This window comes from Sinocyclocheilus rhinocerous, unplaced genomic scaffold (genome assembly GCF_001515625.1).
Source record: "Sinocyclocheilus rhinocerous isolate Xijiao unplaced genomic scaffold, SAMN03320098_v1.1 scaffold430, whole genome shotgun sequence".
Classification (NCBI taxonomy): domain Eukaryota; kingdom Metazoa; phylum Chordata; class Actinopteri; order Cypriniformes; family Cyprinidae; genus Sinocyclocheilus; species Sinocyclocheilus rhinocerous.
In genome coordinates, this window is record NW_015668442.1 from 399,831 (window position 1) to 412,190 (window position 12,360).

Sequence of the window (12,360 nt, forward strand, 5' to 3'; positions counted from 1 at the left end):
TAAATAAATAAATATTTTAAACAATGTTATATAGTATGAAATGAAAAATAATAACATAAATATAAATATATATAATTTTTATTAAATATATACAGTGGGTACGGAAAGTATTCAGACCCCCTTAAATTTTTCACTCTTTGTTATATTGCAGCCATTTGCTAAAATCATATAAGTTAATTTTTTTTCCTCATTAATGTACACACAGCACCCCATATTGACAGAAAAACACAGAATTGTTGGTAGTAATAATCATATTTTTTTATCCCTGAATACTGTAATTAGGTAAGGGGAAATATCCTTAACATGCAAGTGTGAGATTGATCAGACCACTGACGTGTCCCGTTCTCCATTTATTCCCACTTCATTTTCCCAGGATTTCTGGGAATTTACGACTGGTGATTTATGACTGATGGGAATAAGCCGGGAGATCTGGGTAATTGGTGAACTATGCTGAACCTGGAGTTCCAGAATGCTGATTTATGAACAGGAATGTCATTGATGTGCACCTAAACTCACAGAATAAAAAATAAGAGTGTGACGATCCCGCTTATGAAAACCATCTGGTCATTCCCATCTCTGGAACTCCATGTGTCTGGAGGGGGTGCTTTATATGAGTGCGAGTCGTCGAAGAAAGACATTTTTCCAGTTTAACACAGCTTGGATAAACAGATAGTGGGCTTAGGAGTTCCCAACCTCACTTATGAAGATACCGCTGTTCATACCTCCTACATGCCACAATTATTGTGAGAGAGAGAGAGAGAGAGAGAGAGAAAACTAGAATAGAGAAAATTCTTCCTCTTAAAGAGGCTTTGTTCCAAAACTTAGCGAGTTGACTACATGGGTTTTATTCCAATTATTCTAAACAATATTTATTGTTTTTTATTATTTAAAAGTATGCAATAAATATATTAATATATTTAAATCTGTGTTTTTATTTAATATTTATGCAATTTAAAATTAAATAAATATATGATGTAATGAAATATATAATATGTAATAATGCAATCATAATGAAAAAATAATATATTTTGTATTAGACATTTTGTGCTTAGAGATGAGAATCACTATTTCTTTGAGCTCCTGCCTATGTAGAGCATTCCAAATCAATCACTTATGAGGTTTCAGTTCGGTTGGAAGGCAGCTGTCTATGTAGGTGGTAGACAGCAAGGCAGCCCACTAGGTTTTGGAACAGATCTAGAGTCTCTCAGGCTGGAAGCAGTATGGTTCCCATTTTCGAGACCTGTCAGTGACCCGTGAGCGTTCTCGTGTGGTGACAGCGGTGTGTGGTGTATTAGCGGAGCGTTTGGGACGAAGAGGGGGGCGGATTTTGGAGAAGAACAAATGGAGACCAAGTACATTCCAATGATGCTTTTGTCTGTCTGAAGCAGAAGACAGATGTGGAGCATAAAAGATGGAAAGAAAACTGGAGGAATATAGAGAGAACTGATAGATTAAAAACATGCAAGATGACACAAATATTGTTTGGAACCGAGGAGGCATGTAAAACAGATCACCCCATTAGCGTCTCTGTTTGCAGTTGCATTAATCTAGTCACGTACACAATGCACCATATTTTCACCGTAGCCATTTTGCATGTTGCCGCAATATGTTGTGGCTGAACAGCAATAGCTTTTTGTGGTTTAAAAGTTAGTTAAATTAGGCATAATTATTCACTATAACAGAAATGCTTATAATATTAATTCTAAAAATACATATAAAGTGATATGTTTATTATCACTAATAATTTATTATTATTATTATGCATTACATATATATATATATATATATATATAAATGAAAAACAGATTTAAATATATTTCTCATAATTTTAATAAAATAATATAATGTAGAAATATATCAAATATTATAATTATTATTTATTAAATAATTAAATATTTCATTACTTATTATAAATTCCATTATTTATATCTGCAAAAATGTCAACAATTCTGTGTTTTTCTGTCAATATGGGGTGCTGTGTGTACATTAATGAGGAAAAAAAATTAACTTAAATGATTTTAGCAAATGGCTGCAATATAACAAAGAGTGAAAAATTTAAGGGGGTCTGAATACTTTCCGTACCCACTGTATTTACAAAAATGATCCAAAATATGAGCAAAGTCAGTAGGTTTTAGTCCAGTGCAACATAATTAACTAGCATTGCCTGAAAAAATGAAATGTTTTTTGAATTTACAGAGTTTTTTTTTCCTGTCATCAACAAAAAGTTGCATATGGATCCATTTTGGCTTTTTTAAACTTGCCAAACAACTAATATCTAAGGATCTGAACTGCTCCGAGTTGTCATCTTGTAATTATGGCCGTTCTGAAACAACATGAACACAGTGTTTCTTACTAGGCCTAATTCTAGAACATAAAGTTCTCGAATGTTTAATTTGATTCCAGAAAGTGTCTATTTGTGCTATAGTGCCATTATGCTTGTGGATGATGTGATTGTTGCAGGCACAGAGCAGGATTTGGGCACATAATGACACACTGTAAGGTTTGGTTGCTGGAGTCTGGCTCTGTCCCTGCCTGACCTGAAGAGTACAGTGATCTAAAGCTGCTCACAGCTGCACTATTCATGCCAGCCAGAGCCTGGCTCGAGCGAGGGCCGTCTCTGAGATTTACACAACCACACAATGTCCTTCTCAGAGCCGGGACTTATGGGTAGAGATGAGATCTCTCGTCCCATTGGTGCCCGCGTCTGGTTGACGCCACAAATTGACGCTGTTTGTGAAGTAAAGCAGTTTTTGTGACTTCATACACGCCTTTCCAGAAAAGTCTGAGCTTTGACGTTTCCAGACTTGAGAGCAATGTTTGTTTTTAGGCATTTTTAGGATTAACGTTTCTTCATGAGTCACACTATAAATCATAATTTTCTGCCCACTCTATGTGCCGAGGCTGACTGTTATCGCCACTAACCAGGTTTTGTTCTCCTCCTTCCGTCTTGTTTGAGACGGCTAAGCCAGACGTTTTTGTTTGTACACCTCAGTCTCCAGGAGATATCGTAAAGATTTGTTGGAAGCGTAGGCAGGTCAAATGCCACCGCACCCTTCTGTGGAAAAGTTAGTAGAGCATTATTTGTGTGACTCACACTTGCTAGTTTATTAGCAACTAGATTTGACGTCTTCATTTCTACTATATGCATTATCTATTTAAAAATATTAATATAATTTATCATGGTATAATATTTAATACAAAATATAAACACTTTTTATATACTTTTTATACTTTTAATGGTATTGGTTCAAATATAATATAATTTTTTATTTAATAATAATGTAATTTTAAATTGTATATGCACACACATAGAAACTTATATTTTATTTAATACATTTTATATTTAATTGTATTTAAATGTAAATATTCATGCATAAATATACACATTTTATTTAGAAAATAATTTAAATAATGAACTAAAATTAATATATGTAATATTTTATATGCATATATATATATATATATATATATATATATAAAATTGTGTTTAAACATAAATATATTCACACATATACACTTATATATTATTTAAAAAATGAATTTAAATAATAATGAACTAAAATGAATAAATGTAATATTTAAATATGCATATTATATAATTTTGTATATATTAATAATAATGTCATTATATATATATACACGGAAATGTAAAAATTTTATATTTCATTGTATTTAAAAGTAAATATTCATTTTAATAAAATAATATAATGTAGTAATATATCAAATATTATAATTATTATTTATTAAATAATTAAATATTTCATTACTTATTATAAATTCCATTATTTATATTACGCATTATCTCATAGAATTTTAAATAATACAAATCTACATATATTGTGTATGTATATATATTGTATGTACACAGTATATATTTTATTAAGTAAACATTTGAATAATACTTTTTATTATTACTACTACTGTTCATACTTAAAGTTAAGAATTTGAACAAATTTCTTATGGTTGTGAAAAAAAAATTTTTGTAGGGTGTTTTCAGCCTCAATTTCTCCTACATGTCAAGAGACCCTCAACAAATGGCACTTTTTATGACATATTTCATCTATGAATACAATTTTTTGGCTCCAACTTTAACATATGTATTCTTGTTTCAGGTGGTGACCCCAATCCGTGTAGGGCAAACATATGCTTACAGTCCTGTATATATTAATAATAATGTCATTATATATATATACACGGAAATGTAAAAATTTTATATTTCATTGTATTTAAAAGTAAATATTCATGTTATTTTTAAATCAATAAAAAAATTTATATTAAAATTTTTTATTTAAAGTTATGTAATTTATTTTTATACATTTGTACAAACACATTAAATTATTTTATATTATTTTAAATTAAAAATAAATTATGTAATTTTAGATATAGATTAGGTGTGAAGTTGTTCTGCCTGTTTTTAGTTTGGATGTACACAAGCCAAGTGATCTGACCCAGAAGAGATGTCATGACCCCTTTAGTGTGAGACACATGGCTGTGTTTTCCCTCCTGCAGAGATAACAGGAAATGCTCAGCGGAGAGGTAACTTATTTCCTCATGCCCACTGGACTCTTTCAGCACAATTAATTCCAGTTTCCTCGTCTTCCTTATTTCAAGTCAAAAATCCTGTTTTTGCTGCCGCCCACTTGTTATAAATCAAACACAAACTGTTGAAATCAGGGTCACTGCATAATTGAGACCTCTACGATGTTCCTCCAATTCGTCAACAGGGAGTGAGTGTCACTATCAATAACACGTACTCATGTAGATGTCTGCATACATGTATTTATATTTTAAACACCCACACAGGTTTACGATATTCCGGCGAGCAAACAAACTGCACAGCACGGCATCCCCAGAGCCCAGGGCCTCTACGATACCCCCCCTTCCCAGGACCTGCGATCAAAAGGACTGTATGACATACCGCCAACATCACAAGGGGTATGATAATCCTTCAGCGCATAATATTCATTATGATGTCATGATAATTAGTACATGCAAATTAGGATTTGTTTAAAATGTTAGCATGTAACTTGTCCCACATTGTGCTACACAATCTGGTGGTCGATAAATTCGAGTTTGCTTCAAAATTATTGATGCAAACAGTCAAATGTGTCAAAAACAATAATGAAAATATATTTATATTTCCCTCCTGCAGAGATAACAGGAAATGCTCAGCGGAGAGGTAACTTATTTCCTCATGCCCACTGGACTCTTTCAGCACAATTAATTCCAGTTTCCTCGTCTTCCTTATTTCAAGTCAAAAATCCTGTTTTTGCTGCCGCCCACTTGTTATAAATCAAACACAAACTGTTGAAATCAGGGTCACTGCATAATTGATGCATCTCATTTAAATAATCACCCCTACCCCGTCTCAATGCGCATCTATAAATCACGGGGTGTGTTTGAATGCTTCCATGTGATGTAAAATTAATTATGGCTCCTTGCATTAGGTTAATACTCCTAAATTAGCAGGAAGTCTTTGTGCTTTTCAGTTTTTATGGCCGTCATGTGGGAGATCCCTGTGGGTTTGACATTCAATTGCCTTCGTTGATGAGTTCGACTTATTAATAGGATGGAGCTTTTTCTGTCACAGGAACAGAACAGATGTAAAGGGACTGGAGAGAGAGACATAGCAGATCAAGATGGAAGATTCCAGATGATTCTAGAGATTTTTTTTTTTTATTCTTTCTTCCAGATGATAATTTTCCAGCTCTATTTACTTGTCAAACATGACTCAGAGCTGCTCAGTCAAGTCATTGTTTACTCAAACAGCTTTCGATTAAATGCTGCATACCGAAAACTGAGGCTGGTGAGAAAACACGCTTCTGTCATGCTGCTTTTTCAGCGCTGGTATTCTCCAAGGACAAAAAAAGAGGCTCCCGCAGCAATTAGGTCGGTCTCAGGTTCAAATGTGATCCGGTCTTAGTCACGCACACCCAGCCAGGGTGTAACGGAATCCAGGGAAGGAGTCACCACAGCGGGAGAGAATGTTTGCCTAGAGGTCACAGTTCACACCTCACACTGCCACACATTTACTCATTTCTGATTAGACGCTCCAGGTAGCAGAGAAGTGATTTGGGTAATATAGGATGGATTTATAATAGCATATAATATTAAAATGTAATATAATAAATAGTGGAAGCCTATTATTAGAGTCGTATTCAATTAGGGTTTGAGGAAACCCCGACTCACATTGAAAGATAGATTCTACGCATGACAGAAATCACTTACAGGCCGCTGCGTTTATTTATTGACCAATGTCCTGTTGGCATGCCCCATGTACTCCCATTACGCTGTCAGGTCAATGCCGGGTTTTATCCTTTAGCTGGATGGCAGGATTTTCCATGTACTATTCAGAACTTCCATGAAATGCAGAACTAGACTTATTAGACTGTCAGTGGCTCAAACTTGGTGCTTATTAGTGTTGTCAAGATATTGGGATTTCCACTTTTGATACAATACTTTAAAAATATTAATATGCGACACTATTTTCAATACCACAGGGAAAAGTTACACAATATTGAGGGCATAAAATAAACAGTATCTAAGTTAATTTACTACTGACCATAGAAATAAAAAATGTAATAGTGATTAGAACATCATAATTGTGGCAAAATGCATCAGTTGTGAAATGATTCAAATAATTGCTGTAAAGCAGCATAAAAGGCAATAGTGTCATTATTCAGCTCAGTTTAGTTCAGTGTTGATTAAATTTTTATTTAACAACAGTGCTGATGTTGTAAAGTTTTTCAATTATGATACAAGTCGATTCAGCTGTAAAGCAGCTTTACAGAAGACACGTGTGTTTTTCAGTTCAAGACTCTGTTGTTTCAATTCAGTTCAATAAATGTCAGTAGGCGCGTTTCCATTACAGATTTGTGCAAAACTTTGGCGATATTTTATAAATATCGATAAAAAAGTATTGCGAAATGACGGCGTTTCCATTAACCAATGTTATGCGACCAAAAATTAAACCTTTTGCCTCTCGCGATAAGTCATGGCAACGGATTTTGCCTATATTTATTCAAAGGAGGTGTATGCTTGTATCTTTACAGAAGCAGCACAGAGAGCCGCTTCAGAAACGTGCGTGGCACGGCTGGAATAAGTGTTTCCATTAGGTGTATTTTCAATTCGCAATTTCAATTTGCGCAATTTGAAGGGTAATGGAAACGCGCCTAATGCTGCAAAGTTCATCAATTATGAAACAATTCCAAAAGCAGCTCTACAGAAGATAGTGTAATTATCCAACTCAATTAGGTTCAAGCTTTTGTTCTCATCCGATAGTGTCAGTGAAGTCCATCAAAACATTTTCTGAATTTTTCAGTCTTTTAGATGAGATGGCGTAATAAAACCGAGCAGTGGCATAGTAAAATTGACCCCAACTGAGCAGCCAAAGGCAACAGTGGCAAGAAACAAAAAATGTATCGCCAGTATAGGTGTATCAATACTGCAGAAAATGAGTGCTTAATCCATTTCAAATATTCAATATTGATATGCAATTGATGGTTTAGCCAACACTAGTTCTTATAAGCACATGTACTTCATGTTTAACCAAACTCTCTCTTCCACAGGTGTACTCCACGCCACCTTTCAAGAATAACATTGCACAAGACGAAGGGAATTACGACTTTCCACAGCCTTCGAAGCACAAGCAAGAAGGTATATATGACGTTCCACCATCGTCACTCTCTAAAGGTTCCCCATGCTCCAACTACGACTTCCCGCCCAGCTCTAAATCGATGTCCCGAAAGGGCATGAACGACAGCGCTGGCATCTACGACGTTCCCACCAGCCAACTGGCCGCAGGTGGATCTCAGGACTTGTACGATATTCCACGTGGAATGCCGCAGAATCGACACGCTTCTTCTGAAAGAGACAGAAATAAATCAGTTTACGATATTCCTCCAGGAGACGCTCGGTTACTCGGTGATGTGACCGAAGGCGTCAACCGCTTGTCGTTTTCCAGCACGGGAAGCACTCGCAGTAGTATGTCGACTTCCTCTTCTTCCGCCGGATCGCCCGCCGAGGGCCGGCTAGCATTGGATCTAGACTCTGCGGTCCAGAGGTTGAGTCGTCTTCAGCAAGGTCTGGAATCTTCGGTTTGTGCACTGCAAACTCTTGCGGCATCGCCTCACTGGAGAACGTACAGCTTCATGGAGCGTCACGCCAACGAGGTCCACGTTTCATTGGAGCGCGTCAAGTGTGCGCTCACAGATTTTCTCGTATTTGGCCGTGGAGCGGCTGCGAATGCCACCACGTTGTCCGATCAAGGATTGCACTCCAAGTTGCGACGCCAGTTGCAACGTCTAGAAGATTCCCATCAGATTCTTCAACAAACACACCAAACTTTAGAAAACAATTGCTGGGCGCTTAATATCCTAGTAACGGGCGCCAAGCATCAGAACAAGAGTGACGAACTGGAGCGTTTTGTAATGGTGTCGCAGACAGTGCCTGATGATGCCAAGCAGCTGGCTTCAACAATAGGGGGCAGTGCGGAGCTGCTTTTCCGAAGAGCACCAATAGAGGGCATTGTTCACCCCTTTACTTGCACCCCAACGGAGGATGACAGCTACGGAGCCCAGACCAAACCTTTTCCCGTATCTCACGCCAAAGCAAACATGAACAGTGAGAAGTGCGTTAAAAGCTGGATGGAAGATTATGACTACGTCCACCTACAGGTGAGAATCATATCTATCTATCTATCTATCTATCTATCTCAGGGCTCGCAAAATCGCTAGCCTGACGTCCCAGGGCTATTGTGTTTTCCAGTCGGGCTACCAAAATGTATGCAGATCTCCCGCGGGTACTTAAAAACTCGTAAAGTGAGTTGTATCAAACTTAAGGCCATAAAAAGTTTTAAATACGTTAAATGGTATAAGAAATGTCTTAATTATAATTTCAAGAGGTCTTACAGTTGGGGACGGAAAGACAAGAATCGCGATACGGCTGGATTAAACTTCAAAAGGCAATGATGTCATTGAATAAATATAAGCGCGGCACGTTTCAAGTCAAAACGCGGCGCGGATGTCTTTATTTGAATGTATCTGGAACCGACTGTCCTCAGAAATGTGTCGCTGGTATTTTAATTTCATTTTACCTATAATTCCTGATAAAGCAGCGTTTATGAGCGCGGAGCTGCTTTGTGTACAGCCATTACCGGGGAAACCGCAATATTTCAGCGCTCCTAAAGCTCCACCTCGTGGCAGAGAATGAATTTGCATTTCCAACAAGCCTTTCTTGCCGTTTATGGTCAGATCAATGCATGAGCGCGGAGCTGCTTTGTGTACAGCCATTACCGGGGAAACCGCAATATTTCAGCGCTCCTAAAGCTCCACCTCGTGGCAGAGAATGAATTTGCATTTCCAACAAGCCTTTCTTGCCGTTTATGGTCAGATCAATGCAAATATCAAATCTTGTTTTTACGCAGCAAATACATAGAGTTGTAAATGAGAAAGAAGTTAATGTGCCTTCTAAAAATCTAAACAACATTTATTTTGTAAAATTCTGCAGATACCCTGTAAATAGTGAAATTAAATTCCTTCCTTCATATTTGTTGATATTTGTGTATTAAAAATATTTTTGATTGACATTTAAACTCCTATCTTATTTTCTATATTTTTTTTATTTGGGCTAGTTAAATAAATTTTCGGGCTACCAAAATCTGAAGAGTACCTGCCCGACCGAAAACCAGGGATTTTGAAATTTTGCGAGTCCTGATAAAGCATACATCAGCAAAACATTCTTAATGCCTTACAATACTTTAATCATTTGTATGTTCTGTACAATACATTGTGATACTTACACAATCATATTTATACCTCTAAATAGTACATTCTTCTTGTTTTAAAACGGTATATGTCAAAATCAGGCAAACAAATTATTAGAAATATTTTGTTTTTTTTTTGTTTTTTTTTGCAAAGATTAGTTTGCATGATTTTGAGATGGACACAAACTACATGAGATATCTTCAATATATATTTATCTGAAGGGAACCAACTGTCCTCAGAAACGTGTCGCTGGCATTTTCATTTCATTTGACCTATAATTCCTGATAAAGCAGCATTTATGAGCGCAGCGCTGCTTTGTGTACAGCCGTTACCGGGGAAACCGCAATATTTCAGCGCTCCTAAAGCTCCACCTCGTGGCAGAGAATGAATTTGCATTTCCAACAAGCCTTTCTTGCTGTTTATGGTCCGATCAATGCAAATATCAACTCATGTTTTTACGCAGCAAACACAGAGTTGTAAATGAGAACGAAGTTAATGTGCCTTCTAAAAATCTAAACAATTAAGACATTAATATTTATACGTTTTAAATTGACATAATAATTTATATGCTTGATTTATCCCTTTTCATAAAAATGGTCTAAAGGCTGAAATGCTGTTGTATAAGATTTTTGTTTTTGTGAAAACCTGTATCTGAACTGTAAATCATGTAATTTTATGGCTCAGTACTGTATGTTACCATAGACATTGTCCAACACCACTCATACTGTGTTCATTTTACTTGTGCAGCTCTTAAAATGGGTCATAAATTACCTTACATTTATTTTGTAAAATTCTGCAGATACCCTGTAAATAGTGAAATTAAATCCTTCCTTCATATTTGTTGATATTTGTGTATTAAAAATATTTTTGATTGACATTTAAACTCCTATCTTATTTTCTATATTTTTTTTATTTGGGCTAGTTAAATAAATTTTCGGGCTACCAAAATCTGAAGAGTACCTGCCCGAAGGGCTACCAGGGATTTTGAAATTTTGTGAGCCCTGTATCTATCTATTTTCATACTTAAATCCAGATTGTCTTTGAAAAGAAATTAACAGGTATTTAACAGGGATGTATGCTTATTTTTGGGAGTTAGCACTACAAAAAACTCATTAGCGCAATTTACTAGCACACGGCGAAGAATAGTAAAACTTTTATTTTTCATAAACGCTTTTATTATAGAACAACTTTTTGTTCAAAATTGGAGTTATTCATTCACCCTCATTTATAACTCAGATTTACCAGCATTAATTCATTTCAATTATAATTAAAAATAATCATTTAATATTATAAATAATATTAAGAGTATTAAATATTATTTTAAGAGTAAATTCATGCAAAACTATTGCATTGCTCAACTGTTTAATGTGATATTAGCGTTGTTTGCCAAGTCAATATTCAGTTTTGCTATTGTTCATGTTTTTGTGACTGGACTTTTATGATGTTTGCATAGCAGATGACACAACAAACGAAAATAAAATGAATGCAAAAACAAAAATGAATACTACAAAATAAGGCCTGCAGCACAAATCTGCAACTGAAAAACAGTCCATCCGCTTCGGTCTATCATCAGTTAATCCAGGATGCAGAGATTAGGAATGAGATCCCTTACATTTGAGCATGCAGAAAGTGACATGCTGTTGGGATTAAAATCTAATCATGTACTTCAATCTCATACAAAAGGCTAAAAGAGGATAGTTTAGATGCTGCCAGAACAGGGTTTTGAAGAAAACAAAAAGAGAAGATTGCTTATTCAAATTTAGTTCACAAGACAAATAAAGACAGACTTTCTAATTTGAATTAAAAAAGGGATTAGTTTAATACCACAGTGGCCTTTGGCTGCTCACTGGGGCATTGAGATGCTAGTTTCTGCTTTGAAAAATTGTTTCGACTTGCTGACTGACCTTTTGTTATTTTTGCAGGGAAAAGATGAATTTGAACGTCAACAGAAGGAACTTTTAGAGAAGGAGAACATCACCAAACAAAGCAAAGTCCAACTCGGACATGAACAGGTAAACGACACGTGCACATAAACATCATCAGCTTGTGCGTCAGTCATCAATGAACAGGGAAGTAGCTTATGATTAATACGGAAATACAGAGTGACAGATGCTTTATCAACCGCAGAATGGATAAGAATAGAAACGCCAGAAGAACTTCAGTTGTGAACACATTAGGTGAAAGAACAGGGTGGTGAAACCATTTGTTTTCTTCACACATCAGGAATAAATGACTCATCACGAGTGAAAGGCTTTTGTTGACCAAGTCAGTTAACAACTGCATCAAATGAGATGTTAGGGTGTCCATATGTTCACCATATATCAGAGTTTCACTATAACAGCCTCACAGGTGCAGATCTCAACTCTCTTCTAGCACAACCAGCATAGCAGATGGTCCCTGTTGCATGTAAACTTAAGCCTAGAGAGCTGCCCATATAAACTAGAAGATATTTACACATTCTTCTTGTTTTAAAACGGTATATGTCAAAATCAGGCAAACAAATTATTAGAAATATTTTGTTTTTTTTTTGTTTTTTTTTGCAAAGATTAGTTTGCATGATTTTGAGATGGACACAAACTACATGAGATATCTTCAA

General features: G+C 35.7%; 1 pseudogene; it reads left to right on the plus strand.

Moving 5' to 3' along the window:
• The window catches only part of LOC107734044 (enhancer of filamentation 1-like), a 28,535-nt pseudogene extending 16,312 nt beyond the window's left edge, over positions 1–12,223 (plus strand).
• The last annotated feature ends 137 nt before the right edge of the window (positions 12,224–12,360 follow it).